We start from the raw sequence: 15,514 nt of genomic DNA, 5'->3' as shown, positions 1-15,514 counted from the left end.
TGGAGGAGAGGGCGGAGCTATGAAGAGAAAGGAAAATCTAAATTCAAGAAAATCCAAATTCAGAGACAGATGAGACAGTAGGAAACATCTTCAACAATGACAATTAAGGCTGACATAACCACAGGTTGGGAATTGAATGGAAGTTCACTTTCTAACAAAACTGTAATGAGATAGACTTCAAAAGAGAGGAATCAGAATAAAATTCCAATGAAGGTTTGTTTTTCTAAGCTAGTAAGCTTAGTCTGTCAGCCGTGACATCAAGAGGGTGAGTAGGAGCAGTGTGCGAGAGCAGTGTGTGAGAGCAGTGGATTTACAAAGAAAATATTTTCAGAGAGTAGTGGCAGAAACTACAGCCTGGTACTGCCGTGTTCCATGCTGGGTGTTACTCTCTGAATCTCAGTCCATTTGGGCTATAAGCCTGGCACCACCAACCCCATCAGGACATCCGAAGTTCGATTCCTGTATAGAAGAGATGGCAGAGCTACATGCTAGGGATCTGAATATAAGTGACTAGAACCCTCCTTCACCTTCCTTCTACAATCATGAGCTTATGACCTAAAACTCTTCTTAGAGTCAAAGGACATGAATGATAATTAGTTAACAATCAGTTTTCTTCATTTAGATTTCAATCTTGATTATTTTAATGGTTCTGCCTACTGTGAAGAGTTAGGAATAAGCAGTGAGATTTCCCCCCTCACCCCAACACCCCACAATCTAAAGGAGGAGAATGTAGACTGTGAGTGGCTCACATACGACATTGGGTGTTCCCATCACACGTCTGTCCAACAATCTATGACTGCAGTAATGTAAGTGCCTCCACTCATCTCACAGGCCCCTGGCGTGCTTTACACGCACCAGAGTGTGTGGTCTGTGTTTGCCACACGTCTTCTCTCTTGTGGATGTGGTATGCACAGGTCTGGTTCCAGGCAGTGAGAAGCATCAGCATTCCCTACCTGAATAGGCTGGTGTCTCCAGAGCGTTCATGGAGCACCCTCAAGTTGTGCTGAGGTGCGTATCACACATCCAACCCACTGTGTTCCACAGAAGTGTGCTGCGGATTTCTGAGCGTGACGCAGTGTCACCAGCTGTGGCACCATGTGGCATACGAGGTGGAAAAAGAAGACACACAGCACTTACTGGTTTGTCATCATCACAACACTGTCCCTCTGGAAAAGACCTCAGGCAATATCTACATACTAATGGGGAAATATGGGGGAAGGGTGAACAGATTAAACAGAACAGAAAGTTGAGATATAATTGATATACATTATATTACTTCAGGTGTACAATGTGATGATTAAATATTTGCATATGACAGTCATTTTCTGAATTTAGTGAAATCCCACATTTTGTTGACAGAGATTCCAGTAGCAACTGGCCTAACTCTGGTGCATGTATTCATTGGTGAAGCTGAGTTAGTAGAAATTTCAAAAGCCTGTATCCCTGAACATTTAGAATATTTTAAGCATGCAGAGAACATCATGAGAAACACTGGGCTGGAAGAAGCACAGGCTGGAATCAAGATTGCTGGGAGAAATATCAGTAATGTCAGATATGCAGATGACACCACCCTTATGGCAGAAAGTGAAGAGGAACTAAAAAGCCTCTTGATGAAAGTGAAAGTGGAGAGTGAAAAGGTTGGCCTAAAGCTCAACATTCAGAAAATTAAGATCATGGCATCTGGTCCCATCACTTAATGGCAAATAAATGGGGAAACAGTGGAAATAGTGTCAGACTTTATTTTTGGGAGCTCCAAAATCACTCCAGATGGTGACTGCAGCCATGAAATTAAAAGACGCTTACTCCTTGGAAGGAAAGTTATGACCAACCTAGATAGCATATTCAAAAGCAGAGATATTACTTTGCCAACAAAGGTCCGTCTAGTCAAGGATATGGTTTTTCCTGTGGTCATGTATGGATGTGAGCACCGAAGAATTGATGCTTTTGAACTGTGGTGTTGGAGAAGACTCTTGAGAGTCCCTTGGACTGCAAGGAGATCCAACCAGTTCATTCTAAAGGAGATCAGCCCTGGGTGTTCTTTGGAAGGAATGATGCTAAAGCTGAAACTCCAGTACTTTGGCCATCTCATGAGAAGAGTTGACTCATTGGAAAAGACTCTGATGCTGCGAAGGGTTGAGGCAGGAGGAGAAGGGGACGACAGAGGATGAGATGGCTGGATGGCATCACCGACTCGATGGACATGAGTTTGAGTGAACTCCGGGAGATGGTGATGGACAGGGAGGCCAGGCATGCTGCCATTCATGGGGTCGCAAAGAGTCGGACACAACTGTGCGACTGAACTGAACTGAACTGAAGCATCCTGTATCAAGAGGGATTGCCCAGACCGTCTTTGATGATCCTGAAAAGAATTATGAGAAAATAATTGCTAGCCTTCAAACTGAAGCTGAAAAGGCTGATTTACAGTTAAAAGAGCTAAGAGTATGAAGACTGTGTGCCAAACTATTAAAGTTATGAATTCTTATTTTTTTAGAAATGCATGCTGAAGAGGTTATACACTGGTATATCTGGGATTATAAAGTAAATGTAACCCGTTAATCTGCTGCTGCTGCTAAGTCGCTTCAGTCATGTCTGACTCTGTGCGACCCCATAGACGGCAGCCCACTAGGCTCTTCTGTCCCTGGGATTCTCCAGGCAAGAACACTGGAGTGGGTTGCCATTTCCTTCTCCGATGCAGGAAAGTGGAAAGTGAAAGTGAAGTCGCTCAGTCGTGTCCGACTCCTAGCGACCCCATGGACTGCAGCCTACCAGGCTCATCCATCCATGGGATTTTCCAGGCAAGAGGACTGGAGTGGAGTGCCATTGCCTTCTCCAACGGAGATAAAGAACACCATGAAAATGATACATCATGCTTTTTTCCCAGTAAGCGGCCTGAGGTGACCCCTAAAAATGGTGCGCTATTCACTTGACCCAGAAAACCCCACAAAATCATGCAAACCAAGAGGTTCAAATCTTCGTGTTCACTTTAAGAACACTCGTAAAACTGCCCAGGCCATAAAGGGTATGCATATCCGAAAAGCCACCAAGTAGCTGCAGGATGTCACTTTAAAGAAGCAATGTGTGCCATTCTGTCTTACAGTGGTGGAGTTGGTAGGTGTGCAAAGGCCAAACAGTGGGGCTGGATGCAGGGTCGGTGGCCCAAGAGAGTGCTGAATTTTTACTACACATGCTCAAAAATGCGGAGAGTCATGCTGAACTTAAGGGCTTAGATGTAGATTCTCTGGTCATTGAGCACATCCAAGTGAACAAAGCCCCCAAGATGCGGCGCAGGACTTACAGAGCTCATGGTTGGATCAACCCCTACATGAGCTCTCTCTGCCACATCGAGATGATCCTTACTGAAAAAGAACAGACTGTTCCTAAACCAGAAGAGGAGGTTGCACAGGAGAAAAAGACATCCCAAAAGAAACTGAAGAGACAAAAACTTATGGCCCGGGAATAAATGCCGCAAAAAAAAATGCAAATAAAAGTGAAAAAAAAGAAAATGATACATCATGATGAAGACTGGGAAAGTGTTCATGGGGTTTCATAGCAAAGTATTTATGGATATATGTGAAAAGAGCCATTATAAAGGGTAGAATATGTGTGTATAATTTTATACACATATAAAGATAAACAGAAAGATAAAAGGAAATAGGCAGGAGAAAATCTGGTTTCAGGGATGCAAGCATGTATGGAAATACCAAAATATGTTTTATTTTTTCAAATTTATTTATTTAAATTGGATAATTACTTATCAATATTGTAATGGGTTTTGCCATACATCAGTACAAAGTGTACACTTTAAATATGTACAGTTCAGAAGCGGGCGCTGACCTTCTGCGCAGGCGTGGGCTGGGGTCCACGCGCGGCATTATGTCTGCTCTGCACGTCTCGCGTGTCCGGGCCTTGTATCGGCGCATTTTGCTGCTGCACCGGGTTCTGCCTCCAGACCTCAAAGACCTTGGCGACCAGTACGTGAAGGACGAATTTAGGAGACACAAGACCGCTGGTTCTAAAGAGGCCGAGCGATTCCTGCAGGAATGGGAGGCATATGCAGCAGTGCTGTGGCAACAAGCTAATGAAAGCAGACAAAATTCAACTGAAAAAGTGTGTTTTGGAATCTCCCTACCAGAAGAAAAACTTAATGACTTTCGTGATGAACAGATTGGACAGTTGCAGGAACTGATGCAGGAAGCCACTAAACCCAACAGGCAATTTAATATTACTGAGTCTAGGGAACCGAAGCTTTAGTCTATATAATACAGTTTCAAAAAGCATTTCAAGTTCAGAGCCCTTTAACTAATTGGTTTCTAAAATTTGTTTCTTAAGCTTTTAGGTTTTGAGAATGCCTGGTGTTAATGAAATATTCTTTTATTTGGGGATATTTTGAATGTTGTAATATACAGATCAGGATCATGAGTGGATGAAACTGCATTTATTGAAGTAGTAACAGTTCCTGGATAGGATTTGTGTTTTGGACTACATAAGAAAGAATGGTTGTAAACTGGACAAACTTGTGAAATTTCCCCCAAAGTTTTATATGTAAATTTGTTTTAATGCTATTCATATTTAAGCATTAATCTTGTGGCTCTAGCTGTATCAGATAAGTATATCATGATAGATAAAGAATTCCAAGGTCATTATTTAATTCCTGTTTGCATGGAGTACCTTTTTCTATCCTCTCTCTTTCAGTGTCCCTAGATCTGAGGTGGGTCTCTCGTAGACAGCATTTGTGGGGATCTTGTTTTTGTATCCATTCAGCCAGTCTGTTTTTTGGTTGGAGCATTTAATCCATTAAGATTTAAGGTAATTAGCAACATGTATGTTCTTACTGCCATTTGTTAATTATTTTGAATTTGTTTTTGTAGGTCTTTTTTTTTTCTTTTGGTTTATGGTTACCATAAAGTTTTAATATAGCAGTCTAAAAAAAAAAGTACAGTTCAAGCTAATCTTATATATATATGTATAGCTGTTCAGTCACTAAGTCATACCCAACTCTTTGTGACTCCATGGACGGCAGCATGCCAGGGTCCTCTGTCCTCTACTGTCTTCTGGGGTTTGCTCAAACATACACACACACACGTGCCTATTTTGCCATGCTTTGCAGCCTGCAGGATCTTAATTCCCTGAGCAAACACTGAATCCAGGCCTACAGCAGTGAAACTGCCAAGTCCTAATCACTGCACTGCCAGAAAATACCCAAAGTCAATTTAAATCAAACTATTTTTAAAAAGCAAGTATTTAAAACATGACACTTTCTAATCACTTGACTCTTGTTATTATCTGTTTCTTTGAGGTTATCTGTGGCTACTGTATCAGCATGCTGGAAATAACTAATAATGTGCTACTGAAATAGCTTACCAACTTCATGTTCAGTGACACCACTTTGGCAGTTTGAAATTGACCATGACAATATGTATATACCATGACAGGAATATTTACACCAGAGAAATTAACACAGAGACTACAAACCTGGGACTTATTTAATGTATTACTGAATATTTAGTCTTAAGAATGTAGTGGAGAATGTGTTAATGCAGATTAAATATAAAAGTATATGGTGCATGTGGACTTCAGGTTGTGCACAGGGCAAAAAATTGAGGACAAATAGTTTCCTTCCAGTATTCAAAAACAACTGTACCATAAGATAAAGAAGTCACATTGCTGAAGGAAGAGTGGAATTCAAACATGTGTCTTTGTTTCTACACTGTCTTATTTGTTAAAATAAGTAAATACATAAAAAGAAAGTAGTCAAAAGTTATAAGTAGTCTTTTTACCAAAGAAAATAAACAGAGGGCAAATAAATGCATGAAAAAATGCCCAACATCATGAATTCTTAGGAAAATGGAAATAAAACCAAAGAGCTACAACCACACACTCATTTTAAGACCTAAAATTTTAAAAGATCAACTATATCAAGCATTGGCTATGTTGTACAGGAACTGCAATTCTCATACACAGTTGGTAGAAAGACAAAAAGGAACGAATGCTTTAGATCAGAGTGGGCAGATGTTAAAATGTTAAACATCTACCTACAAAAGTAACAGTCTGGGAAATACTACATATTCATACAAAGAACGAATTCAAGTATTTAAAGCAGTTTTATTTGTAATACTCCAAACCTGGAAATAACCCAATGTCCATACACAGATGAATGGATAAATAAGGTGGTTATCCAAAGAATAGAAGACTACTCAGCAATTAAAAAAAAAAATTAACTACTTATATAAGCATCATTGTTGAATCACAAAATAATCATGCAGCATGAAGTAAATCAGTTTTTTTTTTAAAGGATATACATGTTATGGTGCCTATTTGCTATGCTATGCCAGGCTAAGTCACTTCAGTCGTGTCCGACTCTGTGTGACCCCATAGACAGCAGCCCACCAGGCTCCCCCGTCCCTGGGATTCTCCAGGCAAGAACAGTGGAGTGGGTTGCCATTTCCTTCTCCAATGCATGAAAGTGAAAAGTGAAAGTGAAGTCGCTCAGTCGTGTCCGACTCTCAGCGACCCCATGGACTGCAGCCTACCAGGCTCCCCCGTCCATGGGATTTTCCAGGCAAGAGTACTGGAGTGGGGTGCCATTGCCTTCTCCGATGGTGCCTATTTAAAATTACAGAAATAACAAACTAACCTATTATACAGGAAAATAAGTAAATGAATCAATGATTATCTGTAGGGCTGAGGAGAGTAGGGAATGAAATTCCAAAAGGGCATGAGGTAAATATGTGAGTTAAATTAACTTTAATGATTGTGATGATGGTTTCACAGCTTTACAGAAATGTCAAATTTTATCAAACCTTACCCATTAGGTAAGTGCACTTTGTAGTATGTCAGTTACACAATCCGTGTTGTTCAAGGGTTACCTTGCCGTTTGCTAAATCTTAATAAAGCCTTAAAAAGTGGTTCCAAATAAAAGCCTAGATGTCCCACTTCTCCTGGTTAATTAGGTTGGGAACCCCGTATGGTCTCTACCATCTCTCTCCTTATGCCCTGGGAAGCAGCCTTGCCTCAGTGGCAGCAAATATTGGCAAGCAATATTGCCACTTGAATCAACAGAACTGCTGGCTGGGTCACAAAAGACATATCCTTGGACAACAGGATTGCCCTTCTATCTTTGTTTTCCTACCAGTAGAGCAGTGGCCTTGAGGGGACAGCACAGAAGTGCTATAGGAGCCCACAAATCTCACCTATAGGAAATACAGTTACAGAGGTCCCAAGAATTTCTTACAGGGGTCCCAAGAATTTCTTATACATTGATCCCACAGTATATGGTCACTGGAACATTTGTGGATGAACTTTCAGAAGAGGCATGTTCTGTCTAATTTACTGCAGTCTTCTCAACTCCCGAATAATTCAGTGTTTCTGCACCAATGAAACCAACCCCCTTTAAAACTGAGTTCCCCTGCCAAATTTATGGTTAACATCTCTACTCAAAATTGTATTCCTTTTCTTGTCCTGTCCCTGTTCCACCCAGGATTGAGGACTATCAAATAAAAGCAGGACCCCATGGGTCCTCCTGGGCACAAAAGTTCCTCCATGTCCCTTGTTTGTTAGTATTGATAGAAAAAGGCTTTAGTTTCCAAGGCTTTCTCTGAGTTCCAAAGAACAGATTCAAGCAGCTCCTAATTAAGGAAGTGGGGGAATACAGAAACAAAGGAAAAGCAGTCAAGAAAGAAGAGTAATGACAGCTTAAACAATGCTGCCATTGCTGCTGTTTAGTCTCTAAGTCCTGTCTAACTCTTTTGCGACCCCATGGACTGTAGCCCACCAGGCTCCACTGTCCATGAAATTCTCCAATCAGGAATACTGGAGTGGGTTGCCATTTCCTTCTCCAGGGGATCTTTCCGACACAGGGATCAAACTCATGTCTCCTGCTTGGCAGGTGGATTCTTTACCACTGAGCCCCCTAGGAAGCCCATCATAAACAACAGCCCAGCAATAAAACAGAGTCCTAGTTCCTCCTCAAGGGATACATAGAACAATCTGACACATACTTTTGAGCTGTTCTGTAGAAACCAAGACCCCCACCCAGGTGGAAGATAGTGACTACATGCTGACCATAAGCACACAGACCCCAGGCTGGTTGAAACTAGCAGGTTGATGATTAAGAAAACCCAAACATCACCCTGTTAACTCAATACAAGCAATCAAAAGAAAGTCCATGAGAAGCAACACTCAAACCAGATGTTTCCTTTAAAAACTCTTCCCTGAAATCCACTAGGGAGTTCAGGTATTTTGAACACTAGCTGCCCATTCTCCTTGCTTCTGTATGTGCGTGCTCAGTCCCTTCAGTCATGTCTGCCTCTTTGCAACTCTATGGACTGTATCCCACCAGGCTCCTCTGTCCATGGTATTCTCTGGGCAAGAGAATTTCCTCCTCCAGGGATCGAACCTGCGTCTTCTGCACTGCAGGTGGATTCTTTACCACTGAGCCACCTGGGATGCCCTGTCCTTGCTTAGTGCCCTGCAGTAAATGCTATGCTTCACTTCACCACAACCTGGAGTCCGTAGACTGGCTGTGCTACACCTGGGCAAGTGGACTTGAGTTTGGCTGAGTAACACCAATAATGATTCTACCTGATCCTTAGAGTCTAACAATAAATGACACTAGCCTGTTAAACGGAGAAGGCAATGGCAACCCACTCCAGTACTCTTGCCTGGAAAATCCCATGGACGGAGGGGCCTGGTAGGCTGCAGTCCATGGGGTCGCTAGGAGTCTGACACGACTGAGCGACTTCACTTTCACTTTTCACTTTCATGCATTGGAGAAGGAAATGGCAACCCATTCCAGTGTTCTTGCCTGGAGAATCCCAGGGACGGGGAGCCTGGTGGGCTGCCGTCTCTGGGGTCGCACAGAGTCGGACACGACTGAAGCGACTTAGCAGCAGCAGCAGCAGCCTATTAAAATTTGAACATCATGGCACAAAACCTGGGGGAAAGCCCCCCTCAGTGGGGCTAGGAAGTATGTAAACAAGGGAATAAAATTTCCATGTTGCTCACAGAAGCACTGGGGGTCCTCAAAACAAAGGCCTCCTCTTTAGGGTGACTTCCGACCTCTCCAAAAATCCTGGCAGCAATTAGGACCACAAGGCCCTACAGTCTTTCTTGCAAGGCCTTGGGGAGCAATGCAAATTAGACCACAGCTGTACAAAGAGCTATTTATTTCCTGCCATAATAAGGTCCTAGAAAGCACAGCAAATTTGGGATTCTCACAAAATCTGTTCTCTCCTACCTGCTCATCGATCATAATTCTGCTTCCAAACCCCTGTGGATGAGAGAATAGACCTGCCAAAATTAACGTTGCAAGAGTGGGCCTTCACAAAAGATCACAATCCAGAGCAATGTGCAGCAAGCAGTTCCCAGGTTAGTAAATTAGAACCTGGAAAAATTCATTACAGGTATGACATAAGAACAATAATGTCCCTTGCCGGGAGCCAGCACGGGAGATCCCACCCATGACAAGGTCATGCGGAGGAGATCTGACAGGCAAGGTCGAGGGACTCCCTGGACCTGCTCGAGCATCTACCCCGAAACCAAAGTCTGTCTGTCTACTGTTTACTATTTATGCCTTTCACCAACTCTTCTGACATTAACAGGGGGCTATCCCCGACCACCTTTCTCTGAAAAAGATCAACTTAAGGCTCTAGTTAATAAGTCTTCTGGGCATGAAAGGAGTATTTCAATTCAAACTTCTGTTGGCATTCTAGCTTGCCTGACATACCCTTGCAACTAACACACATGATTGTTCACAACTTCCCAAACATGAAATGCACGGGAAGCCTAAGCATTCTAAAAGTCCTAATGGGCATAGAGCCCTTTGAGGGGTGAAAAATTATTAGATAATACTGGTGAACGGCTTCATTGTTGAGCCAGTGCTTGCTGCCAAGTCTCCATATCCCTTACCCATTGTGTGCCTGGGAGTGCATTAGTTAATATAGTCAGAATGTAGAAAAACAAGTAGTAGCCTTGACAATAGCAACATAAGACCTTTGAGTTAATAAGTTCTTTCTTGTAACCCACTGCACCTTTGCTCCATAAGAATGTAACTTCATTTAGTACTTTTGGAGGGTGACACTGATTGGAAAAATAAAAAGAAAACACTTCAAAGGAAAAACAAGTTTTCTGGTTGACCAACCTTTATCAGAAAAGGGTCATAAAATGTTAATAGGCCTCCAAGCCAGAAGATAATGAAAAGACCCTTGTAAGTGGAAAGGTATGCAGAAAACATCCTGGTTTCGATAAGGGTTAAACAGATGTATTGTTGAGCTGACTCTGCATAACTCTACATCTTTCACTTCTGGAAATGTGTAACTCAAGGTATAAAAGGTCTTTTTGAAAATAAAGCTGCAGACCCTGTTCCACCTAAGCTTGATCTCTCCGTGTCGTTTTTTCTTTCTTTCTTTCTCTCTTCTTTTTTCAGGTTGATCCCCTGGAGCGCAGAGGCTCTCTGAGTTCACTTTCTGCCCGGGCTTCTAATACCCAATTGAGAAAGTGCTCTGCGTTTTCACTCCATCGAGGGGGCGCCTGTGGCCTCCGTGAACAGAGCAAGTCCTGTGTCAGGGGCTTTACTGGCTTTCTGTGTAAACCAAGGAATATCAGCCTCTTTCTCTTTTCTTTATTTTCTCTCTCGCCAACACCGTTCATCCTGAGGGTATCCCTGGATCCTGCTGGGGCTGGACCCCAGTAGTCCCTGAAAAAGGTAGTTCTTCTTAGAAAGCTGAGTATAGGTCCTTTGGACTAAAACTGGGTCAGGACCATTCCCTGAAAAATCAGAAAGGAATGGTAATCTGGCTAAGGACCTGGGCTATTTATAACTTTCTCAAGCAAATGCGAGAACACAGAGGTCAGTTTTCCTGAGACTATTGGAGTGGTGACTGATCTAGAGAGGTGAAATGGCTTCAGTCAGAAACTGAGTGTGACATAAATCTAACAGCTCTGGGCAGGTTAGAAAGTACAATGCATTTCCTTAAAGTTGCAGATGTAACCGAAACTTATGAGGACTCTTGCATGATATATGCTTGAATTAGAGAGGTTTAAATTCAGGTAAATGGCTCTCACACAGGCTCCTCCAGTGTTGTTATCCTGAATGAGGAAATAAAGCATTCCCTGAACATTTAAGACTTTTCTCCAGTGTGAACTCTCTGGTGTCTAAGGAGGCTAGATTTCCAGCTAAAGGATTTCTCACAGTCACTGCACTCATAAGGCCTCTCACCAGTGTGACCTCTCTGGTGTTGAATGAGGCTAGCACTTCGGCTAAAGGATTTACCACATTCGTTACACTCATATGGCTTTCCTCCAGTGTGGACTCTCTGATGCTGAATAAGGCTAGCATTTTGGCTAAAGGATTTTCCACGTTCGTTACACTCATATGGCTTTTCTCCAGAATGAATTCTCTGGTGGTGAATAAGGCCAGAGTGTTGTCTAAAAGATTTCCTACATTCACTGCACTCATAAGGTCTTGTGCCAGAATGAATTCTCTGATGTTGAATGAGCTCAGATTTTTGGATAAAGGATTTTCCACATTCAGAGCACTCAAAAGGTCTTTCTCCAGTGTGAACTCTCTGATGTTCAATGAAGACAAATTTGCGACTAAAGGATTTTCCACAAACACTGCACTCATATGGTCTTTCACCAGTATGAACACTCCAGTGTTGAATGAGGTTAGACAACTTTCTAAAGGACTTTCCACATTCACGGCACACATAAGGCCTTTCTCCACTGTGAATTCTCTGGTATTGAATGAGGTCATATTTGTAGCTAAAAGATTTCCCACATTCATTGCATTCATAAGGCCTTTCCCCAGTGTGAACTCTGGTGCCATAAAAGGCTAGAGCTGTGTCTAAAAGTCTTCCCACATTTGGTGCATTCATGAGGTCTTTCTTTAGTGTGAACTCTCTGGTGTTCAATGAGCTTGGATTTGTAGCAAAATAATTTCCTACATTCACCACACTTAGAATGAATTCCTCCAGTAAGTTGTCTCTGTCAGTGAATGAGTTTGGATTTGTGACTGAAGACTTTTCTGCATTCACAAGTCCTTTCTCCAGTGTGAATTCTCTGGTGTTTTGTAAGACCAAAGTTGTGGGTAAATAATTTTCCGCATTCTCTGCATCCAGAAGGCTTTGTACCACAGTGAATTCTCTGGTGTTTAACAAGGCCAGAGATTTGGCTAAAGAATTTCCCACATTCACCACACTCATATGGCCTTTGTCCAGTGTGAATTTGCTGGTGCTGAACAAGTCTGTAGTTGCAGTTGAAGCCTTTACTACATTTGTTACACTGATAAAGTCTTTCTTTAGAGCAGACACTTTGATCTTGAACAAGATTGTGGTTGTGGCTGTCAACTTTTTCACACTCACCCCACTTGTAATGACTTTTTTCACTGTGAAAGGCCTGCCCACTCTTCCTGCCACTCTGTGATTCCTCATTGTTGATTGTTGCCTGGTGCTGGAGAAGGCCCAAGGTGGCTGGGCAGTCCTCCCCAACTTCCCTATCGGTGAAAGGCTTCCCTGACACAAAGAGGTGGCAGCTCCTCACAAATGAGACCCTCTCCACATCTCTTTCCCAGGGCTTCTCTCCACTGTCATCCCTGTGCTGCCAGTGAAAGTCTGCACTGGAACAGAAGTGTCTCAAACATGTACCCTCCAGTCTGGTTTCTGAAAAGAGTATACTGTTTAGTGCTCAGCTTTGTGCAAAGTATCTTTTAAAATGGGGACACACATCTCACAGGGGTGGATCTTCTGGATGGATGGACCTGCCTTGGAAACCCCGACCTGTGACTCTGCTTCTACAGATAAACTCTGCTCAGAAGGGGCCTCTTCATCTTCTGTTCCATGGCAATAACCTGAAAGCAGAGAAATGCTGAGGAAATGCATGTTGACTTTGGTGGGAGAGGAAAGACCCATTATGAAGGTGTGTCAGACACAACTGAGAATGAATCATGGGTTTTTTCTAAAAACAGGGAGCTGGGGGCAAACTGAGGAAGTGGTTGCTTGGCAGCAGTGGGCAGGCCTGTGAAGATCATAGAATGGGGAGACCTAACCAGACAAAGGACACACATGGCATGGAGGCAAGGTCTCCAACTCTTTTCTCTGCCAAAAACCTTCCGCTGTGGGGAAAGCTGGTTGTGTCCTGAGTGACCAGGATTCAAGGGCTATTTAAGGATATGTGCACACCTCATGATACACATGCAGGTCAATGTGGGAGAACACTGCAGAGGGAGCAGTGCAGAGGAACAGGTGATCCATGGAAGCTACAAAGGCGAAAGTGGTCAGGAACCGGAAGTCACAGATGAAATGACAAGACAGCAAAGTGTCAGGTATGGGGAAAAGGCAGAAATGAGGCATGGCCAAAGGCACTACTGGACACAGGGCAGGTTCCTGATTCGATCTGAAAACAGCCATGATGTCATGTCCTCCCCCAGCTGCCATGCCCCAGGCCCAGGAGGCTCTCTGCTGAGACCATCTCACCATGTCTAGTCTGAAAGAACTAGGATTCTCTCTGTACCCTCCACTGTGTAACTACTCAGAACCTTAATACTTCAAGTCTTATAAAAGATTGTAGCATCAATGAGTGGCTAGCACTGGCTTTGAGCAACTAGGCATTGACAGTATTCAGTAAAGAAAACATTACAAAGAACAACTGAAGGAGAGTTTTCCAAGAACAGCCCATGGTTCATGTAAGTAATGACCATGACCTGGCACAAGCAGTCACAAAGAACTCTTAGCTAGGAGAAGGGGGAAGAACTGGAGACCAGGTGTCGGGAGCCGCATTAGGCATTACTGACAAAATAGAGGCACGGCCCCAACCCCCTCTCATCATCCTGCAGGCATGGTCCCAGGATAAAGGAGTTAGGTCTTGTGATTCTGACTTGTTTTTTCCTTTCTTTGGTTGAGTTGGCTGGAAAGATGTTAAGGTGCTTATTGTTCTTGAGAGAAGCATGAGAAAGCACAAAGCCTTCTGCAGTTGTGCCCAGAAAATAATCCATAAAGTAAGCATTGACATTTGTTCAAGGATCTTTACAAAGAATGTTCCAGGATGAGCATGTAGGCCTCAGCTTGAGGCCATGGGAAGGATTGTTATCTGAGACCTGTTTGTGGGGGGAATGTTTATGACAAAGGAAGTTTGCTGAGCTTAGGGTTTAGGAATAATTAAGAATAGCTAGAAGCTTTTTTAGGAGATAGTGAGCTTAGGATACTAGGGGCAAGCAGGATTTAGAAAGATAAGAAATAAACTGAGGGGTGTGGTATGCAACCCAGATATAAGCATGAATTACAATGTAATTCTGGTTGAAGGGCAACAATGATTTATGAAGATAATAAATCTGGGTCAGGGGGAGCTGAAAATGTCAAACCTCTGACCTAATGCTTTTGTCAAAGTATAAAAGAAAACCTGATGCTTGAAATAAACATGCAGTTCCACACCTTGAGTCAGAGGCTGCATCATTCTCCGCCGACACCGCTCATCTCTTCAGGCTGATTCCCTGGCTGCTGGAGCTGGACTCCGGCAGCCGAGGATCTGGATGTAGTCACTCCACCAGGGAGACGGCAAGCAGGATGGGATTTATTAGGTGGCCTGCTAGACTCCTGACTCCCAGACCCATCTCTGCACTTCTGGAGGCAACAGGTGTTAAGGCTGCTTGGGGAGTCCATTGCTCAGAGCACTACACACAGCTCAGTGCTGGCATCCACAGCACATCTGACAAGAAAGCGGAGGAAGTCAGGAGAGCCTGTGGTCCAGCTGTGGGAAAGACAATGCTAATTCATGGGAAAACGGGAAAACAGGACATCTCAGAACACGAGGAAGGGTGTGAAGGTCTTACCCAGGGATGCTACAAGTGCAAAGTTTTCCAGCATCACACTGTAGTACAGGAGTCTCTGAGCCTCATCCAGGAGCCCCCACTCCTCCTGGGAGAAGTCAATGGCCACATTCTCAAATTTCATACCCTGTCATAATGGAGATAGTTCATTCCACCATCAGCTTCTCTCCTAGGATTCCAAGTTCACTGTGCCATGTTCCCCCTGCCCTGTCCCCTCCCTGCCCCCCTCCCCAATTTATCCTCTGCTCACTTTACTTCTCAAGAATTCAGAGGAGATATCCTTGATGCCATTAGAGTCACTCTCCTTATAGTCTCACTGATACTGTATTTTCCCACATCAACAGGCAGATGAGCAGAGAGGTGACATCTGACCTCTGGGTCTGGGATGTAGGGCACATGACCTCATCAATAAGGTGAGTGTAACGAACATAGGTTAGGGAGATAGGCTAGTCACAGGGAGGGTGTAATGATTTGACACTGGTCCTTCCTTCACCCTTATATCCCCACAACAGGGTCCTGGGGCCGTTAGTTCACACTACCTCTTCATATGCACATCATTCTTTGTTTTTTGTTTTGTTTTTAATCAGTGTAGGAAATTTTATTATTCAAGATTCCAGGCTCCTGGCCCACCCTGCAAGCAGGATTTTTTTTTTTTCCTTTCTTTAAAAAAAAAAACGTTTTCGTTAACTTATTTAT

At 43.2% G+C, this 15,514-nt stretch overlaps 3 pseudogenes across 2 annotated transcripts; 2 read left to right on the top strand and 1 right to left on the bottom strand.

Annotated features, from left to right (window-relative positions):
• The first annotated feature begins 2,886 nt into the window (after positions 1 to 2,886).
• On the top strand, positions 2,887 to 3,475 carry LOC147354845 (large ribosomal subunit protein uL22 pseudogene; annotated as a pseudogene).
• Positions 3,476 to 3,713: 238 nt separating this feature from the next.
• On the top strand, positions 3,714 to 4,288 carry LOC147354844 (succinate dehydrogenase assembly factor 3, mitochondrial pseudogene; annotated as a pseudogene). Its single transcript, XR_015146645.1, has one exon. The product of XR_015146645.1 is annotated as a succinate dehydrogenase assembly factor 3, mitochondrial pseudogene (transcript).
• Positions 4,289 to 10,121: 5,833 nt separating this feature from the next.
• Positions 10,122 to 14,942, bottom strand: LOC147354843 (uncharacterized; annotated as a pseudogene). The gene is made up of 2 exons (XR_015146685.1): positions 14,822 to 14,942; positions 10,122 to 12,844 (listed from the first exon to the last, which is right to left on the bottom strand). The product of XR_015146685.1 is annotated as an uncharacterized LOC147354843 (transcript).
• Positions 14,943 to 15,514: the final 572 nt, after the last annotated feature.

Source organism: Bos grunniens, chromosome 18 (genome assembly GCF_055505025.1).
Source record: "Bos grunniens cultivar Pamir isolate PY7600 chromosome 18, Bosgru_T2T1.0, whole genome shotgun sequence".
Lineage (NCBI taxonomy): Eukaryota > Metazoa > Chordata > Mammalia > Artiodactyla > Bovidae > Bos > Bos grunniens.
The sequence above is the reverse complement of the archived record's forward strand: the minus strand, read 5'-3'. Positions and strand labels throughout refer to the sequence as shown.